Source organism: Corvus cornix, chromosome 5 (assembly GCF_000738735.6).
Source record: "Corvus cornix cornix isolate S_Up_H32 chromosome 5, ASM73873v5, whole genome shotgun sequence".
In the NCBI taxonomy this organism is placed as follows: Eukaryota; Metazoa; Chordata; class Aves; order Passeriformes; family Corvidae; genus Corvus; species Corvus cornix.
In genome coordinates, this window is record NC_046335.1 from 21630345 (window position 1) to 21651848 (window position 21504).

Sequence of the window (21504 nt, forward strand, 5' to 3'; positions counted from 1 at the left end):
ATTCTCTGTTCTTCAGCACCAAACCTAAAACCTGTATAAGCAGCTATGAAACCTCACTATCTGTTGCTGCCTGTTCCAAGCTTCCCCTCCCCTCCCCAAGACACTTGCCTCTGCCACGTGTTCTGAACTCCTTTGTTCCAAGCGTGGGCAAAACCAAATGTAACTCAGACTCTTTAGCAGTGTCTGATTGGCCGCTCACCCCGGGTCCGCCCCCAGCCCTCCCCTTTCCCCTTCTCCAAATAAGAGAAAGGACCAAGGGCAGGGGGGCAGGGCACCCTCTTTGGCTTTGCAGCTCTTTCTGTGAACATCTCTTGTCATCTGTTTCTTTTTGAAAGCTATAATTGTGGAAATTAGACAAACCAAAAAGCTATATTTCTCCCTCTTTGCTTCTGCTGGTGATATCAGCTTGGCAGCTAATACATTTACCACTTTCAGAGCTACTGAAACACTAGATTGCCCGTGCTACCTCTCTAGGCTGCCCGAGGCTTTCTAAGGCATTGAACTACGAGCCTAGCCGGTAAAAAGCTGTAAGTATATCTCCACAACTATCCATTACAACATGTCTGATGTTGGCATACAGTGTGATGATAACACAACACACAGTTAGACAGAGAAATGACATCACAGCACCACACAAAGTTACTTGATATAATTCTAATTCAGAAACAAGGACTCCCTAAAATTGCCTGATGTTTATCCTCCATTTTGGCCTTGAGTGGCCCTCTCAAGGTAACACCCAAAAGAAGACTTACATGTGAATGTAGACACTGGCACAGGAGAGTCCTAAGGCCAAGCACACTTAAGATCCCCAGAAGTTAGCCACATATGTGGAACCACTGTTCACTGTTCAGCTGAATCAGAGACATCCACTCTTTCAGCCACTCCTGTACTCACCAGTACACCACCAAAGACATGACCTATATAGACAGAATTGTTGCCCATGAATGGCATTAGATAGTTTTTGCAACACTTTGGTAAGACACGACTTCAGCCAAGAAACGTCCTGCATTATGCCACTTACTTTGGATATTCATCCTGCTGAGATTCATCAGTCTTTTCCCAGTGTCCTTTAAAACATACGGCAGCAAAATCCCATGCTTAGTTTCATTCTCTTTCCACAATAATAAACTACACTTTCCCTTGAAAACTGCAATGGACACTTCATTGTTGGACCAGTGTGCCTCCCTACCTACACCAGATGAATGATGGGAAGTTTTGGGACAGAAAAAGCCTCATTGAGTGAGAATTAAGCTGTTATATTAAAACAGATGGAAGATGCACACACAACACCACCGAAGCAAAGGACGCAGTTTGAATTATTGTTATAATTCTTTGCCACATGCCTACAGAAAGCTTGACAACAGCTAAGCTGTCAACATGCTATCATACCACCCATCCTGCTGACCAATCTTTGGTTTTCTGTACTCCCCCAGTTATCTGTGTCCATCTGTTGTCTTCTGTCTCATCCTCAGCTTGCTAGCTCTTTGGGGCAGGGAACATTTTTTACCCTGTGTTTGAACAAGCATTGTGTAGGTGCTACCACAATAGGCAGGAATAAAAATAACAACAATAATTAGGTTATATCTTAGTATCTCCTTGGGTTGGAATGTTTCCCTCCTGACTTCACAGCAGTGTTCATAAACAATTATAACTTGGTGCAATATGGGGTCCCATAAACAAATAATTACATCCCAACCTACCTTCAACCATTTTACCAGTCATCCCTCGAGGGCTGGATCTGCTGAGCTCTCCATATGCTCCAAATGTGTGTGAACTCAGTTTCAGAAGAAGATACCAGCCTTGCAGTGCAGTGGGACTAACACCCTGCACATAACCCATAGATTTTCTTTGGACAGAACAAGCTTCCTACACACAAACTGTTGCCTCCTACTTTTATGTGTCAACCCTGACTCATTTCTAGTGCCAAGAAGAAGAGTATAGTATCTTCATCCTCTACTCCCTCTGAAGAATGGCAAGAGCCTGAAGTAACAAGTTTATGTGAGATGGTGGAAAACAGTTACATTATAAACTGTGCACACAGACTGCGGCCAAGCACAACACTGTACAACTTCCACAAGCACATATTCCCAGATGTTCTTTTAAACTAAAAGGAAAATCTTCCTTCTTTGAGGTTCACTAGGGAAACTGGCTCTCTGCACTGGAGATACTCAGAAATTCAGTCCTAGACCCAACTGGATCCAGACAGGCTGTTAGTGTAAATCTAAGATTCAGGAAAAGATAGCAATAGCATGCCACATAGTATGTCTTAGATTACTTGCTAGGAGCTGAAAGGTTTTGCTGAACTCTCAGGGAAGAAAAGCCCCATTCACCAAGAAACACCCTCCTCTCAAAGTGCCATGAGCCCCTCTCACAAGTACTGAAGTATATGTCTACTGAATCAGGCATTAGGCGTGCTCTTCTCAAATCCACTGGGTGCAAAGGCACCTCCTGCAATGCCTCATCCACAGTACTCCACTTGAGGACACTGGAAGAAAGATGTTGCAGAGAGAAAAATTCTTTGCCCTTGTCCATTTCATCTGATGGAAGATCACAGAAAAATCATCTTGTAACTTGACACACCATACAAATCTGCAATAGTTTCTAATAGGTGAAAGCAGAAGTGTAAGCCTTTTTTTCCATCTCCAAGTAATTTCACCAAATCTTCCCAATGTAAATTAATCAGTAACCAGGATAAAAGTCTCCAGTAACTTACGAAGATGCAGGAAGTTGGGCCGGCCCTCTGCTTGTTTTTATCTGCAGAAATAGAAAGGCTTACAGTGCTGGATGGTAATGCAACACTGCTGAACACACAAGATCCCTCAGGTCTTTTTGGGATGTGCACTGTAAAACTGGATGGTGCCAGGGGCATGGAAGGTGCTGCAGGGGAATTTGCAGAGGGAGTGATTCACCCTGGCTCTGCCTCCCCCTGCTCCCACCACAACTGCCAGTGAGGGGACAAGCCTGCCTCTCAGGCACTGCAGGAGCTGTTGGGACCAGACATCAGGAGTTCAGGCAGCCCATTCCCTTCTGAACCTGTCAAAACTATAATACAACAACCTAGGTAAAATTTTGTGTCTCCTGTCTCATCTGTTCTTAAAACTTCCCGTGATGAGCACACTACAACCTCCCTCAGGACACTGTTTTCCTGCTTAACTTTCCAAATACTCATAAAGCTTTTCCTAGCAGTTACCTCCACATCTTCCTTGCTACAAATTAAGCTGATTACTTCTTGTCCTATCCCCAGTGGACACAGAGAACAATTAATCACTGTCTTCTTAAAACAAGCTTTTAAATATTGGATGGCTTTTCCCTCGTCAATCTGCTCTCTAGCCTAAACCAACCCAACCAATCCTCTCCTTGCAGAGAGCCACCTTGGCTGCTCTCTCATCTCCTTCCACTGTTTCTGGTTTTCCTGCTCTCATTGGATGCAATGCTCTGCTATGGTTTCAGCAGTGGCTGCTAGCGTAGAAAAACTACTGCCTGTGTGCTACATGTGACGTTCCTGTTAAATATACCCTAAAATGGGATTTGCTTTTTTGCAACATCACCACACTGTTGACTCACATTCAGTCTCTGACTCACAGTAGTGCCTCCCAGATCTTTTTCTGCAGTTCTGTTGCCTGGCTTGTTATCCCCCATTTTACATACAGGCATTTGAGTAGATCTTTCCTAGTACAGTACTTTTCATTTGTCTTTAATAAATTACTTCTTATCAAATTTAGACCATTTTCTAGTTTAATTGGCAAAGTATCTATGTTGTGCCAAGAAAGCAGATCACCTTCCAGCCTCATGTTACACATTGGCAACAAAGAGAGCATGAAAGGAAGAACTGTTGTGTTCAAATTTCTTAAAAAGAGTTACTGTCTTATCAAAAGCTTATTGATTCACTACTCCCTTCTCACTCTGCATTCTACCTGATTCTGGCAGGTTGACCCTGGCTGGATGACAGGTACTCACCAAAGACGCTCCACCCCTCCCCTCTGCAACTTCACAGACAGAGAAAATATAAAGAAAGGCTCATGAGTTGAGATAAGAGATCACTCACCAATTACCAACGGAGGCAAAACAGACTTGACTTGAGGAAATTAATTGAATTTATTACCGATCAAAATCAGAGCAGGATAATGAGAAGTAAAGCAAATCCTAAAAACACCTTCCTCACACCCCTTCCTCTTTCCTGGGCTTAACTTTATTCCCAATTCTTTACCTTCTCCCCACCAGCAGTGCAGGGAAATGGGGGATGGAGGTCATGATCAGTTCATCACATGTTGTTTCTGCCGCTACTCCCTCCTCAAGGAGAGGAGTCCTTTCCCTGCTCTAGTGTGGGGTCCTTCCCATGGGAGACAGTCCTGCATGAACTCCTCCAGCATGAGTTCTCCTCGTGGGTTACAATTCTTCACGAACTGCTCCAAAACAGATCCATCTCCATGGGGTTCAGTACTTCAAGAACAGGCTGCTCCAGCATGGGCCCCCATGGGATCACAAGTCCTGCCAGCAAACCTGCTCCAGTGTGGGCTCCTCTCTCCATGGATCTGCAGGCCCCTGCCAGGAGCCTGTTCCAGCACAGGTTTCCCAAGGGGTCACAACCTTCTGTCAGGCATCCCCCTGCTCCAGTGTGGGGTTCCTCCACAGGCTGCATGTGGATCTCTTCACCGCAATGGATTTCCATGGGCTGCAGGAGTACATCCTGCCTCACTATGGTCTTCACCATGGACTGCAGGGGGATCTCATCTCCAGCACCGAGACCCCCTCCTGCCCTGCCTTCTTTGCTGACCTTGGCATCTGCAGAGTTGCTACTGCCACATATTCTCCTTCCTTTCTTCTCTGGCCACAATTACTTCTGTGCAAAAAACTTTCCTTCCTTCTTAAATACTTTATCACAGTTATCACAGTTACTACCATTCCTGACTGGTTTGGCCTAAGCCAGCAGAACATCCATCTGGGAGCCGGCCAGCATTGATTCTCCCAGACATGGAGGAAGTTTCTGGCAGTTTCTCACAGAACCCACCCTGCAGCGCCCCCAGCTACCAAAACCTGGCCATGCAAGCCCAATGCACTGATACAGTGGTCTTCATAAATAAACAGTAGCTCATTCTAGCCTCATAAAATGCATTTACTCAAGGAAACTACAATCTGCTACCAAAAAAGTACAGCAACATCCTAAGCACCACATCACTCTGTGACCCAAGCTAGTACCAAACAGAGCTGCTAGCAACTCATTAGCTCATATCAACCAAAAAGGAAGAGAAGTGAAACATTTTAAAAACTAATTATATTGAACTAAATCCTTAAGACCTGGCTCAACAAAATTATGCCTTTTGGTCCACTGGTATTAGATACACCCTCAATAGGTATTTGATTAATGACCCATATGAAATTACATCAAGGATCAATGTTTCTTTGTATTTTCTCCATAAAGTCCTTAGCATTTGATTCCCAGATATGCAGCAGTTATTTTTAATACATATACCTGAAATTATATTGTATCATATCCTCTTTGAAAGTGCTGCTTGAGCTGACCAGGCAAACGGGCAGATTTTAATACCAGGACTTCAATGCACTAACAGGCATTCAGAGTCCCTCAGGAAAGTTGGCCTTAGTCCCTCCATAGGACTTCTGCACTCTCTTTGTTCCCCTTCAAAAAGTCAAAGTAATCAAGAATTTAAAATTTCTTTGTGGTCTACAAAAAGATTGCAGTGTGCAACCAGCCATCATAAGAGGACAATTAAATTTCCAGAATTTCTCTCACCCCAAAATTAAAAAGATGTTAACTGATTGTATCCAGAGGAGGATGACAAAGCTGCTGAAATGCTAGGACACATGTCCTCTGAGGCATGGCTCAGCACTCTGGGTTTATTTAATTTGGAAAAAAGGGGGTTGAGAGGCAAGCCCACTTCTATCTACAGCTTCCCGAGGAAGGGAACTGGAGGGAGGTGCTGAGCTCTTTTGCCTGGTATTCTGTGACAGGACACATAGGAATGATTCAAAGATGCAGCAGGTGAGGTTTAGACCAGATATTAGGCAACATTTCTTTACAGAGAGGGTGACCAAACACTGGACCAGGCTTCCTAGAGGGGTGGTGAATGCCCTATGATTCCCAGAGACAGCTGCACAATATCCTTAATAATATATTTTAATGTTTGGTCTGCCTTGAAGTGGTCAGGCGGTTGGACTAGTTGATCCTTGTAGGCTGGTTCCAACTGGAACTATTCTATTCTATTATCAGATATATCAAGCCTTCCTTTCAAAGAACTCAGTGTTTTACAAATTATAATTTTGAATTTTCTATGAATGGCAGAAGTGATGACTGTTATGAAAAACTGGATAAACACATTCAGGGAAAGAACTCCAGACTTCTGCTTCTTAAGTTAATACTTAAGGACCGTCCTGCCTGCTCTGCTGACACTCAGTACCACTGTAATGAAGTTCATGGGTCATGGATCAGTACACACTGAAGAACACCTAGCTGAAAAGCAACTTTTCTGTAAGGGACCTGAGTTCCTGGTGGACACCACACTGAATATCAGCCAACAACATGGCCTTGCACAAAAGGCAGCTAATGGTGTCCTGGGCTGCATTAGAAATGTTGTCAGCAGGTTGAGGAAGGCCATCCTTCCCTGTTCTCAGCACTGGTGAGGCCAAACGTGGAATACTGTGTGCAGTTCTGGACTCCCCAAAACAAGACAGACAGACACAAGGAGGGAATCCAACAAAGGGTCATGAAGAAGATTATGAGCATCTCTCATACTAGGAAAGGCTGGGAAAGCTGAGACTGTTTAGTCTGAAGGAGAAAATACTCTGAAAGGTGTCTGGGGTGGGCAGTGTCTTATCAATGTACATAATTACCTGAAGGCAGGGTGTAAAGGTAACAGAGCCACGCTCTTTGCAGTGATGCCCAGTGACAGGACCAGAGGCAACAAACACAAACTGAAACACAGAAGGTCCTGCCTGAACATCAGGAAATACTCTTTTATTGGGAGATTAACTCAGCCGTGGCCCAAGTTGCCCAGGGAAGTTGTGGAGTTTCCCTCCTTGAAAGGAGCCATCTGGACATGGTCATCATTTCTAGGTGGCCCTGCCTGAGCAGAGGGTTGGACAGATGACCTTGAGAGGTCCCTTCCAAATTTAACTATTCTGTAATTTTGTGGATTTCACCAGCCATCAGCAGGTCAAAAATTTTCCTAGAAAATAGTTGCTCTGTGGCTTAATCTGTTCCTTTTCAAACGTGTCCTGATGCTACAGCAGATCCTTCTGTAGACTAATACTGCAGATGGTGCAGAAAGGAATTCAACAGCTAGGACAGACTCCTTCTCAGGACAATGCTGCTATTTCACTTACTGCATGAACTGATTGGGATCTTTGTGAGATCAGTTTAATTCAGACTTATGCAATGCTCAGAAAGGTCAGACAGGTTATTCCCTCCTTTCCATTGCTTCCCAGAACTAGTGAAGACAGAAAGCACAGTGGTCAAAAAAACTCAAACTGTTTAATACTGTTAAGAATATATTGCTTACATCAGCAGAAAAGTTTATTCCAGATAAGATCTCAGACTAAAGCAAGGACTCTTATCTTCTCTATGCATCCCTAACACCTGGGAGCACAAAAAGAGGGCAGAAGAGCCTTCTAACGAACAGAGTTCAACCAAGCAAGGGAAGGACATATCATAATCTTGTCTCACCTTCCAATGCTCCAAGGACCAGAAGAGGAAATACTAAAAAGTGCACATCACAACCTTTTATGTCTGTTCAGTGATTGATATCCACATGTAGTAAGTGAAGGTCAGTCAGATATTTGCAAGTAACAAGAGCATTACAATTGGTGGCTTAACTTGCACCACAACTTGATTCACTTCTATGTACAACAGCAACTATAAGAGCAGAAAATTAGAAGTATGTCAAACTGGACAGAAAGCCTCTTGAACACCTTGAAAAGAATCTCTCTTCCATTTTGCTTTTTAATAAAAATGAAGTATTTTGTAAGAAATACTGTTGTCTACCTGGTAATTCTTTAACACATATCAGTTGAAAACCATGCAGTTACAGAAGGAAGATTCACACTTAAGATGAGTGAAGGACTCTAAACTTAAGGTGAACAGATTTTTGTCCAGCTTCCCTCCATGACTGGTCATGAAGATAGAAGGTACTTCCACAAATCTGTCACCAGATCCCATTCCTCCACACTCCATTTAGTTTCTGCAGTTCAAGCAGATTCCTTTTTCCCCTGAAATCAATGTTTAATTAACACATTATTGGAAAAAAAAAATGGGATGCAAGAGCAGACTGAAACAAAGCCAGCACTTCCCTGCTCTGCAGATGCAGCCAGTCCCATTAGATATTTATCCCACTGGAAAGTTATTCCTCTCCTCATCCTCCTTCGGCTGCCAGCAAACATCATCCTCTTGCTTAGTTACCTTTCCTTCCATCCCCATAGGACTCTTTTCCTTCTTAGAAGTGGTTCACAACAGAAGACAAGACAAAGTAGAGGGAGAAGGGGAGCAAGTGCTGCCTGTGTAGCCTCACAGTATGACTGAGGCCTCATCTTTAATCCTGCCATCCCCACAGGAACAGCACACTGATTCCCCTGATGACCCCCCCCATCAACACGGCAAGCACAGCAGAAACAGGACAGTGAGCTCTGCCATGAGCAGGGGATTCTCACAGGGTCAAACTCACAAGCAGATCGTGGAACTACGCACAGCTGTATGTACCCAAAGGCAGCGGAGATGCTACCGGCAGCTTCAAAAGGTTTACATCATACCTCCCCCTATCCTCATCAATTATTATTCTATCCCATTCCTTGGCTCTCATCCGGCGGCTGGGAGGTACTTGGATGCAGGGGATGCTGCAGCACTGTCAAGGGCATTATGAGGCAGGCCTAGGGCTTGAGCGCCCTCCCTGCTACATACACAGACACCCACACTACAGGGTTGGTGCAGCCGGTGAAGGACTGCAGAGTCCATAAACTCCTGGGCTGAGCTGCCCTAGTTACGAAGGGAGACATCAGGATCTTTGAAAGAGTCTACCATCCCAGCACTGTCATTCCCAGGATCCAAAGCTACTAGTGTTAATTAGTTCCCATGATGTGATGGATGACAAGCGGCAGGACTAGGAATGACACAAGCAGACTGTGTTTGAAATAAGCCATCCCTCACCATCAAGGGCAGAGGAAAGGAATTTGGAAAGGACAGGAGCTGAGCACACCACTGAGAGACTACAAGTACACTGACAGCCCCCAAATCCCTGATATACCCTTCCCACCACCCCAGCTCGCTCTTTCTGCCAGCAGACAAAAAACAGGCAGGGGAGCATGCCTGGGAGAGAACTCAGGCACATGGCTGTGAGAAACAAGAAGAAAGCTCTGAGACAAGGGGAAGCAAGGCAGATGAAGGACTAACCCACCCTGTAGCAAGCGGCCATATTTCAGACAGAGCTGAACTTCTGACAGCTGTAAGCAAACCTCCAGCACACTCTGAAAAGCCACATAGTGATACCCACAGCAGCCCAGAGTCTAAAGAGGCTGAAAGCTTTAGCCCAGACAGAGCACTGTGCCAAGCTGGCTGTGTAGTGTACAGTGCATAAGAGCTGTCCACAGTGCTCAGAGAGGACAGTTTTATGTGAATGGTAACAAGAGAAATTGTGTTCCCACCTTCCCTTAAGGAAGAACACAGGATCTTCCAACATCGCTAGTGTATTTCCAGTAGGAGTCTTATTGCTCAACCTTTCAAGAACATCACTACAGAGACTGCACTTTATCCCTACTAGACTTCAGTAAAACTATACTCAGGCTAGCCCTACCAAAAGTCATGGTTTTTCCATTAAAAAAATTTAGAAAAGGTATAAATCAACCACTAAAAGTGCCATCTATTGCCCACGACAAGGAGAAGGGCAGAACAAATTTCTCCCATGCTGCCTTTCTACGAACATATCTTGGTCAAAACACCACTTCTGATTCTCAGAGTCCTTTACACATGAATTGTCATTGTCTATGCCCAAGTGAGGAGAAACAAAAGAAAAGAAAAAGCAAACAACCTGAACCAAGACTATGTAGAGTACTGGTTTCAAGAAGTTACCAATCCCTCTAATATCTTGGTTTCCAAAATGAAAAGTATCTTCCTCACCACTTGCTGTATGAATTAAGAACCAGCTCTGCTAGACTGACAGACTGCTATTACCTAGAAGAGGGGGATAAGGGAGAGATGAGAGCTGACAAAAATTTTCAAAGCTTAACCAAAATTTGGTAATTTCTGGCTCCAGCTGCCTTGGCAATTGTCCAAAAATAAAGCCCATCTTCTCTTCATGCTGGTGGGGGGCAGGGGCAAATAAAGCTGGATGCATTTTGTTTTTAAATTACACACCATGTCTCTTGGTCATCATCAAGCCTCTGACTCCTTCAGTTTGCTCTTGGACAGATCACTGTGTGTCCTTATCATTGATACAGCATATCACAGCTCAGCCAGTATCCTGACATCCACCTGCACAGGCCCAGAGCACAGAGCTAAGGAGAGGGCAAAGGAAAACAGATCGGGGCGGGGGGAAGGGGGGGGGGAAATACACTCTGCTTCCCAAGAAAAATACACTAAAGAGCCCTGGAGGAGGCTGCAGAAAAAGAAGTTCAGCAGATCCACCAAAATACCACTGCTGATACGAGAAAAAGGGAACTAAACTCTACCTTCCCAGGAATAATCCAGACAAGACCCCAACCATCTTGTACAGTCTGAAGGTGTCCTCTAGGTTGAGGGTTTAAATCCAATCCTAACAACAAAAAAAAGAGTTGCCTGTACCTGATGGCTTGGCAACTTGCTTAGAAAGGGAAGAAAGTAAGGGACGGAGGAGGTTTATTTACTCCCTTTTTGCACAGGGACTTAAAACCCACCATCACTGCTACCACAAATTACCCCTGGCACCACCTCTCACTCCCTGAATGCTCTGCAGGAACTGAGTTCCCCTCTCACTTCAAGGATGCAAAACATTTAGGGTCAGGGTAAATTCCAGCACTATGTCAATGCTCTTCTTCGTTGGCTATGAAAGCTCAAGGAAGGGCAAAGTGTGACAGTCAGGGTGAGCTACAAAACTCACATTGCAATCACTGAAATGTACCTACAATAAAATGCTTTTTCCAACTTTTCCTGTTAACAAATAATTCATAAAAGCAAGCTAACCATGTCACAAGAACACATTAGTACTTGAATCACTGGGGAAAAGAAGGAACCATAAAACCTGGGCCCACCTTTTTCTTTCAGGGTACCAGGGAGATACCAGGGAGGCAGTGTCCACAGGATGGAGCAGGCACACAGGCCCTGCAATACATTCTTCCTGTTGCTCAGATGGCCACCACATCATCTTAGAGAGCAGCCCAATGTAAGGAGGATAAAAAGGTATGAGAGAGCATTGAAAGGAGGGCTACAAAAATGGTGAAGGGCCTAGAGGACAAGCCTTACAAGAAACAGCTAATGTCACTTGGACTGTTCAGTCTCCTGTAGGAGACAGGGGATACCTCATCACAGTCTACAAATTTCTCAGGAGGGCATGTGGAGGAGCAGACACTGATCTCTTCTCTCTGGTGACCAGAGGGACCTGAGGAAATGGCTTGAAGCTGAGTCAGGGGAGGTTTAGGTTGGATGTTAGAAAAAGGTTCTTCACCCAGAGGCTGGTTGAGCACTGGAACAGGCTCCCCAGGGAAAGTGCTCACAGCACCAAGCCTGACAGAGTTCAAGAATGGTTTGGACAATACCCTCAGCACATGGTGTGATTCTTGGGGTGTCTTGTGCAGGGCCAGGAGTTGGACTTCCAGCTGAGGATACTGTATGATGGTAAGACTCCTGCAAGCACAGGAGCTGCAGCACAACAACCACTTCCAAAGTAATTGAGGTAAGAGGGAGGGCAGGGAGAGATCAAAAAGTAACTACTGGTGAAGCTGGGCAGCTGAGGCAAGATTGGCTCTGGTGAGCAAAAACCATAAGAGCAGAGGAATCTTGCCAGGCATCACCAACAGCAAGAATTTGTGGCACTGGACACACCCCTGCCCCCATCTTCCTGGCTGTAGTTTACCACTGCACCTCAAGGTCAGAGAAAGGAGAAAAGCCAAAGGCGAACAACAATAGTAGCTCTGGACAGATCTATTTATTCAACTTTTGCTATTGTTTCATGAAGAGGAAAGATCCAGAAACATGGAGACCTCAGAGTAGGCACAGCCACACAGAGGAAATGAGAAGTAGCAGCCAGCAGAACCACAGGAGCACCTTCCTGCCACAGCTCCCCTCGGCCTGGGTGTGAGCAGCCCATGACCAAAGAAGGAAGTCCTTCACACCCAGAGAAGGAAGGTGCTGAGCAGGTCTGTGAGCCTTGGAGAGGGTCCTGAACATCCTGAAACGCAGGGAAAGCTTCCCTCTCACTGCCTCAGCTCTCTCATACCTGCGTGCCAGTCACCACAGCCACCCACTGAGGCTTGTTGGGTCCTTCCCCGTGTTCTAGCTGGGGGAAAGAAGGAAGGGAACAATGGATGGAGGGAGAGACTCTTAGCTCCCTTCACTCCCCCACCCCAGCCTTTTCCCTGCTCCACTCAGACCTGAAAAGCCATGGCTCTCCTGCACATCCTACAACAGAAACACAAGGAGCTTTTCTCCGCCTCTCAATTCACCACCCTCCAGGCTCCAGCAGGAACTGCATGGAAATGGCGATATTCCTCTATCGTCTGGATCAACAGTACGGATAAGTTCAAAGAGGGCAAGAGAGGATGGCACGGGAGGATGAGGCGGGAATGCTTTGTTTCATCCTGGCTCCAATGCAGCCCACCTCCTCGCTCGATCGCAATGCCCTCCAGCTCGGACATGCAAGCAGGCATTGAAAAGGGAGGGGACCTGGGATGCTTATGAATTTTGTTTCCCCTATCAAGGGGACAGCTCACTTCCCCGAGCATGCCTGGCTCTGACGGAGCTCCCTGGAGTAACCTTTATTCCAGTGTGTCGCAAGCATGTATTTCACGGATGGTTACACTGAATCATTATCACCAGACGTTCATTTGACCAAAATAATGTTATTAGCATTGTCAGGTCCATTTCCCCCCACACAATTTCTCCCTCCCCAGTACGCATACACTCCCTCCAACCCCCAGGCCCCTGCCATCCACAGAGGGCACACCCCTCCCCGGCACAAAATCTCATGATGTGTGACACAATGTTCAGGAAAAGAGAACGGCAAGAGGGGCTGGCGAAATGGATGGACGTGCCTTTGGCAATCACTGCGTTCCTTACCCTCTGCCAGTGTTTACCAGCCACACAGACACACAAAGATGCACACGCAAAAATTGAAATTAAATCAATGACTATCCAAGGTACATGACTATGGGTGTATGAGTGTGCCCAAGCTGCGGTCACAGTCCTACCGGGAGCCCAAATCTGTGTGGCATGAAGTAAAGGTCATCGTGCCACTGTTGTGATGCACTAAAAAAAAGCCGCAGAGCCATCAGGATGTAACACAGAATTTTCTCGTCAAGGGATAAGAAACCTTCGGGGGAGTGGGGGCTGGGAGGAGGAAAGCGGGTGTGCGGATGGGGGGGATGGGGGAAAATGGCAGAAAATGGGGAGGAAAATGAAGAATACAAAGCTGCACTTCGCTAATCCAAGATAGACAATCCATCCCTTCCCCCCTCTCTACGCCCTCCCTCCCTCCGAAATGTTGGTGCAGATGGATTTCTGTATCTTGGTTTTGCAGCAGTGGGTCTAATGACTCCCATACCAAACCCCCTCGCTATGATAACCCCTCCCACTATTTTTTTTTTAGACCAGGCTGAAGAATAATGTGTTTTTAGAGATAATGGGTTTTATAAAAAGAAAAGAAAAAGGGACGCAGCGCAGACATTATGCGAATAAGCTGCTCCCCGCATCACCCCCATCTTCTCCCAACCACACATTTCGATTTCATCCCCTCCCGTCATTCTCCAGCCTTCCCCCATCAGCTCCCCCAAGGAAAGGAAAAAACCCACAACGCGATCTGGGTAGCCGATCTCAAAATCCCAAGCACTAATCTGCTTGAATTTGTTCTTCTCCTTATATAAGCAGCAGCACGTCAACATGTTCAGTGGAAACGCAGAGTAAAATGAGGCCAGGCTACAGCCATGGAACAGGGGTGATATCGGCAGATATCGCTTCTATCGAGAAGCCATTGCCACCAGGTTGATGAAATCAAGTATTGGGCTTCCAGCCGTTCCCTTGCTTTATTTATTTATTTTTCAACACTTACTCTAATTTTACTTTGTTTCATTTTGGTTTCGCTCTACTTCATTTTTGAAAGGACAAAAGTGAAATAAATAATTAAAAGCCTAGAGACATATCCCACCAGAAGGTGCCCGAATGCTCCAGAAAGAGAATCCTCACCTCCTAACTTTGGGGTTTGTTTTTTTTTTAATAAATAAATACAGTCCTGTTGCTCACATTATCCCCAAACTTCCAGCGTCCCCAGCTGCATTTCCCTACTCCCGAAAACCAGGCACTTTGTCAGCGAGAGATAAACATTTAAGAAAGTGACGAATACTGAAAAGAAACTGATAGAGAATTGGAAAATTATATCTATACAATAATCCAGTTCATTCAGCTGATAAAGTGCGTTCAGTCGCAAACCCAAGAGCAATAATCTCTGCAACCTCCTCCCCCTAAAATACTACTAACCCTTATATAAACTTGCTCAACCTAACACTGATGACCATTTTAAATGAAACCAGTGACAGACGCAACACCTTTTTGGTTAACGTTACAATTAATAACTGACTATCATCACGGCAAACAAAACCTTTTGTGATCAAATTTTCCCTCACCTACACAACATCTCTCTTAGACTTTTCACCAGTCTAGTTAAGAGTTCGCCCCCTCAAAAAATAGCCCCTCAAAATATGCAATAAGCAGGTATTGGTGAGCGGTCATTTAAATATTCACCTTTTTAGGAGGGCTGTGTGCTTATCTCAGAACAATTACGGGCAGTAAAAAATACAGAAGGGACAAATAATATTTAGAAAAAGCAGAAATAATTTCTTAAAACTATTTGCAATGAAGTGTTGAATAGTTTGGCCACGGAAAGGTGGAACAAGAGCTTGGAAAAGCAAAAAGCTGAAAGTGTGCTTTTCATAAACGATTCAATGTTTTTAGCCCCGCTTCTGCCTCCCCAATCCTTTGGTTTTTCTGCCGCTGATCTCATGCCTAATCTTTTTTATTGTTTTCTTTTGAGGGAGGAGGGGCAGAAATCAGGAAGAAAAATAATTTTAAATAGGAAGTGTTCAATTTTAACAAAATAAATTCTTAAAACAGCACTGTTAAATATGTTATTTCCTAGCTACATTAAGATTACCATTAAAATAAATTTAAGAGTAAGCAAAAGACAAGTCACCTGCAAAGCACCAGAGTCGGTGCCCTTAGGTAGGAGAATTACATCACTCCCTGACTCAATGGTGTTTTCTTTTAAATTATAAAGCAGGTGTCTTTTTTCCTTACAGAAAGAAACTATAAGAAATAAAACAATACAGCGGTTATTTCACATACATTTTGCACGAAAAAAAGCATTGAACCAACCTTTAAGGTCATTGACTGCCTGAAAACCCACAGCAGTCACTCACGGTGGAAGTTTTCAGGCAAGACGGCTACTAAATCATTAATACAAACAAATGGAAGGCGGGGAGGAAAGGCGCTACCGTAATAGATCCGAAGACTTGGAAGAGGCAAAAAATATTAAAGAAAAAAACTTTCATCTTCAGCCTCTCTTCTTTTCTCGTTAGCATTTTTTTTTAAGAAATCCTTAAGCTTTAGTCAAACAGCTGGCTCATTCTAAGGGTATCCCTGCTGTAACTCAGCGTAGTGTCTTCTTTTTCGAGAGCCCCCCCCCCCCCCCCACCAATTTTCCATTCCAAAATGCCCCGCCGTGGGAACTGCGATCTCCCAAAAAGTCTGACCAAAGCAGCCGGAGCGTCCCGGGGGTCGGTGCGCGCCCACTCCGCCCGGACGGGCAGCGCCCAGCCCCGCCGGGGCAGCAAGGAACGGGGAGAGGGATAAAACGATCCGAAATAGTTGTCGTGAGAAGGGTGAGGAGAAACCCACCCGCGGAGCTCCGGCGCCCGGCGCTCGCCGGGCGGGCAGCTCCCTCCGTGCCGTGCCGAGCCGAGCCGAGCCGAGCCGCCCCCCGCCCGCCGCCCCTCTCACCTCCGCAGCCGGGCGGGCGCCGGCCGCCGCGCCAACTCGCGGCTCGCCTGCGCTGCGGGGCAGGGGGCTCCAGCGTGGCCCCAGCCGCGGAGGCTGCGGGGGTCCCGGGGAAGCTGGGCTGGGCTGGGCTGGCCGTGCCGAGCCGGGAGAGCCGCGGGCGGCCGCGGGCGGAGCTGCGCAGGGCTGAGCGCGCCGCGGTGCCGGAGCAGCCCGAGCCCCGCGCACGCCGCCGCCGCCGCCCCTGCTGCTGCCGCGCCCGCCCGACCGGCCCCGGCTTTTAAAGAGACCGCGGGTCCGCGCCCCGGCCCCCGACACGGTCCGCCCGGCCCCGACAGCGGGCACGGCCCCGGGCACGGGCAGCAGCGCTCCGCCGGGCTTCACCTCCCACGCTTCCGCCGCCTCCTCCCCGTAAAGAGGTTCAGCAGCTTTTCGGCTGCCTTCGGCCCGTCAGCGTCTCGTTCCTCGAGCGCTCCTTCACCGGGCCGGCACAGCAAGGGGGGATTTTTGCCCCTCTGGTCTCAGCAAGGCGAAGGCGGGCGGATGCGGCTTATTTTTTCCTTCAGTTTGCCACCAGGGACCTGCCGTCAGAGCAGAGGCAGCGTCTTCCTCAGATACTCAGTTTCATGAGTCCCCCAAAACCCTTAAAGTTCACAAAGAATTTTCCCGTCTAGCTCAAGAGTTTGACCCAAACCTACTGCGTATTTCAAGTCAATTTATATACTGTCTATTTCATTTAAACCAGCCACTAAGTTTCCTTGTACAAATCTCTCTAACTTTTTTTCCACTCATTTCCTCACTTGTAAAAGTAGAGACAACAGCAACTGACAGACACCATTGCCTGTGTAGGGGTCAGTATTTCAATCATTTAGAGCATACATCCTAGATAATGTTATTTATCATTTTATCACCATTAGTACTTAGCAAAGTAAATGTACTGTGAGGAACGAGTATGTAAAGTTTTTTAATGTGTTATCATGCTAAAAGTCCACCTCAAACAGGTGCATTAGCAGACAGGAACATTACTATGAAATGAAGTGCATGCAAACCAAAAAGTGAGAAATCAAACCTTCTGGCCCCTCTCTCCAGACCCTATGATCTTGTAAAAATTGTGTATAATGCTCATACTGCAACACCAGACACTTAGGAATACATTTGCCTTAGGGACAGACTACAGAGCCATTTGTCTTTCCTTCCCCCTCTGATCATGTATCTAAATGTTTTTGTCTTTTTCTACATTTTGCATAGCAGACAGCCTACCCGCAGTACCCAATAAATAATAAATAATTATGATTTGATACAGTAGGTATTGATCACCTTCCTACTATCAAAATGCAGGTGTGTCTGAGGTGGATAATAGCCACACAGAAACATTAAATAATAGTTACAAGTAGGATTAGGAGCCCCTTGAGAAGTTTCCCTGAAAAACACTGTCCATCACACACCCTAACAAATTCAGATACATGCACAGAGAAGATAATAGAGACCTATTTCAACAAGGTGACAATGGGCCAGCAAAGAGGCATCTTGCTGACCCAAAATCAGCATCCCAAGAGCAAGATTTTATCCCTTTAAATGTTTGTGCAAAGGCAGGTTATTGTTAAACATCCTATTTTATATGGGCAACATAACAGCAGTAAGAACTACCAATCCCTCCTTAGGGCATGGGATTAGATCCTGGTCTCAATTACTGTGAAGAAAATCAGGTATTACTTCATTTACTTCAGTAGTTAACTCCAGATTTGAAAAGTGTATCTGGCCATAAAATCTGGCTTCTAGTACATTTCTTCACCTGCTGGTAGTTCTGGCAATCTAGCATTTTGCAGCTTGCAGTTTATCAAAGTAATGATTTGTACAGATAGTCTTCTGAAACTGCACCACCTCTACCCTTTCCCTCTCCAAGGTCTTCTTACACCACACACACACATACTTGCACCATGTTTTGATCTGGCTGCCTATCAACAGAGTATCTTCTATATAAAATCAATGACAACAGCATAGTCTCCAATTCCAAATTAAACCTCTTCGGTTTAGCAGGCAGAAAACAGCCTGTCTTTTGTGAGAAAAAAGAAACTAGCAACTTTTAACCAGTTTAATCACCAAAGGTAAAGTGAGTCCAAAAAGATTTGGGGAAAATAAGCTAGTTTTCATCCTATCCTTTCAACTGGAAAAAGAAAAACCTAGGACACCCACATATGAAATGTCTACAAATTGGAAAGAGGGATAGAAGACTTCATCTAACTGAGAAACTTCCATTCAGAGTGCTACATAGAACCAAGGAAGATAAGAACTACTTTGAAAAAAATCTTACTGTGTCTAACTCGGACGCATAGACCTCTACTTCTGAAAAACTGTTACAGTCAGGCACCAAAATAGACATCATTTTATAAATAGGCACAGAATAGTGAGAAAATATTAGAAGAGCTGGGAAGTTTCATTAAGGTTGCAAGGTACATCTTTGCTGGGGTGTGCAGCAAAACAGAGACAAGAGGAAAGGAATGCAGTACAAGAAGTTCTTTGTCCAGCAAGCAATGCTCTAATTGCTCAACAGGGGAGTGGATTTTTCTGATTAATTCCTCTAATTCTTTCTTTCTTTCTCATCTCTAGCTCTAGCCCTGCAGTTTGCAAATAAGTTGCAGGGAGAGAAAAGAAAAACATGATTCCTGTAGTGAGGTTTGTACCAGACCCCTTTAATACTATTCATCTCCCCGGTATATGCCGCTGGCATTGTGGTGAGACTTTTTAGAGGGTATGACATGCTCTAGATAGTGTTTCGTACCCTTCTAGAAGAAAAGTAGATAGATCAGACTTTTTCTGTCTTCATAGCCAATATATGAAAATAGCCAATTTCCTTTCCAGAGCCTTAAAAATTAGCAGTGACATAGATTTATAGACCTAGGCACCTGACAATTCCCTCCCAACACCACCAGAGAGAAAAGGCAAAGGCAAGAACACAGGTTCATAGAAATGCCATTCATCTTCTTTTCCTTGTTCCCTTTAGAATAATTTTCCAAATTTTTTTACCAAGCCAATATGCTTGTTATAACTAAAAGACAAAATGCTGTCATAAACTGGGGCAATTCAGTCAGTGAAAATTCAATAAATTGCTACGTGGGACTGCTCATCTTCAAAGTACTTATTGTGCTCCAAGATCTGGGCTTTCTAATTCAGGGCAGCAGCTGTAGTAGGCACCACACACAGATTTTGCTTAAGTCTTGCTAGAGGAGCGAGCTGGCTCACAGGAGCTACCCATCTCCCGGACACAATAGAGAATGCACATGCCATTATCATCAGTTCCTGGTTCCCCCCTTGCCTGTTGAGCAGGGGAAAAGACTCTGGAGACAGAAGTTAGAGGCATCATCCATCATGCCAGGATGTCCAAATGCTGCACCACAAGATCTAGAAGATTCATTCCAAACTAATGCCCTGAGTGTAACAGCAGGGGATAGGAAGGGGATATTGCTGCACTGCAATATTGTCCCATGGAGTATAATCTGGTATTTCTCCTTAGATTTTCTGAATGGCATTCACCAAATCCTTGAAAGAAAGCATTTGTATGGTACAATTTAATGGAAATGAGGCTCAGGGGAATTTGCCATTGAAACAGTGGCAGGAAAATCTGTGCAACATGGAAAGAATGCAATTTATCTCTCTGGTTTTTTTTTTTTTTTTTTTTTTTTTGGCCATGTTAGCACTTTCAGTGTCTTTTTGCCCAGAAGTTAATACCCAAGGTGAATTTAGAAGCTGCAGTCCAAACTGTGATCAGATCTTCTTGGCTGTGCCAAATGAAGCTGATCTTATCTCACTGGTGACCTTATTCTACTTGAGAGAGCAAAACTCATTACAATAATAAGAAATAACAGAGATGGGGGGAAAGTAATCATGGCAGCGCTTGGTCAGAATTCCCTTTACCATCATTTCAGAGGATTAGTTCTAAGCTCTCCTGCAAACGCCATTTTTCACTCCAGCTGGAGGTTCAACCTCCGAAGTTATTCTGACCACTTGCAGGAAATAGCCATTTATTCTTGATTCACAGTCTTTTTCCTCCTCCAAGCATATTCTGTTGCATTTATTTAACAGAAACTCTACACAGTGTATACTGGAAGTAATTTTCTGAGCACCATTTTGTTTAAGTAAGTGTACAAGGGACAGAAACTATACAGACACACCTTTGAGTGTGTGGAAGGTGTATGAATGAACAAAAAAACCTTGATGTGTGTAGCCAAGAATGTAAGGGTGAACCCATTCAGGTGAAAGGATTCCTTGTGGGAAGAGTGCATGAGAGAGATTAAATAAGTGGTATGTGTGCAAATGCTGTAGGAGTAAATTCAAGGCAAGTCATGTACGAAAAAAAAGTATATTTCATTGCATCAACTGACAAATTTGGGGAAAGAAATTATGCAAGACCTTCTCAAGTTTCATACACTGTTTTCCACCATCTTTAAGAGTGTCATTGTAAGAGGATGCATGGTACATGTGTATTTATATATAAACATAATAACAACACAGAGACAGATGTGTGTGCACACTCAATCCTGCAAGGGAGAATAAAATAAAAGCTGCACATTCTTTAGGTCAGCGATATAAAATGTAATGGTTGTCACATCGGCTTTGTGACCTCCACTACCAGCTATTAGACATATATCTACATCTCATTCTAAGACACAAAGACACCCCATTGCCATCTCAAGTTGTCAACAACATGACCCTGACTCAGTACAGGCCAAAAGGAAGAGAATCACTTCCTAGGGGCAGCAGGTAGCATCCAGTGAAATAACCAAAGCCACAGCTTGGAGTTAAAGCATAACCTTCCAAAAAGTATTTCCACCAGTTTTGAACTCCATCCTTTCTTGCTTCTTGTGCCTTATAACTCCATGGGATCACTCTGGTGATGTTTCCATGATGTGATCCAGCCCCCCACCAGCAGTAAAACTCAGTCGATCTTTATTGCTTACTACCTCCTCCACTTGAACTCTGCCTCCTCTCCTTATTTCTGAAACCTCAGGTGGAGCCATAAAAATTAACCAATGACATCACAGTGTGCTTCCCTGGCAACAAATATCATGTCATACCTGCTGGTCCATCAACAGGGTTGGGTAAGAATAGGAATTGATGAGTACTAAAAGAAGAAGAGCTAGAATGACCTGCAATCAGAAAAGCTGGATTTAACATGAGTGAAAGATAAATCTCTCTTTAATAAAATGCTAATCTAATGCATACACAGGAGCTATTCCTTGAAGAACTTCAGCAGCTCCTCAAGGAAGATTAAATATTATTTCTCTTTTTGCCTTTGACCCCTTCAGTGATCCTGAAGTACAGACACCTTG

General features: G+C 44.8%; 1 protein-coding gene across 31 annotated transcripts in view; it reads right to left on the reverse strand.

Annotated features, from left to right (window-relative positions):
* The window catches only part of NRXN3 (neurexin 3), a 982026-nt gene extending 965702 nt beyond the window's left edge, over positions 1 to 16324 (reverse strand). For 5 of the 31 annotated variants that reach the window (XM_039553065.1, XM_039553054.1, XM_039553045.1 and 2 more), the window contains exon 1: positions 16181 to 16313. The gene's annotated coding sequence lies outside the window, so the exon portion shown is untranslated. Of the gene's footprint in view, positions 1 to 15556; positions 15733 to 16180 lie in introns of those variants that run through there. The other 26 variants (XM_039553055.1, XM_039553044.1, XM_039553043.1 and 23 more) reach the window with 13 other exon arrangements.
* Between the last annotated feature and the right edge of the window lie 5180 nt (positions 16325 to 21504).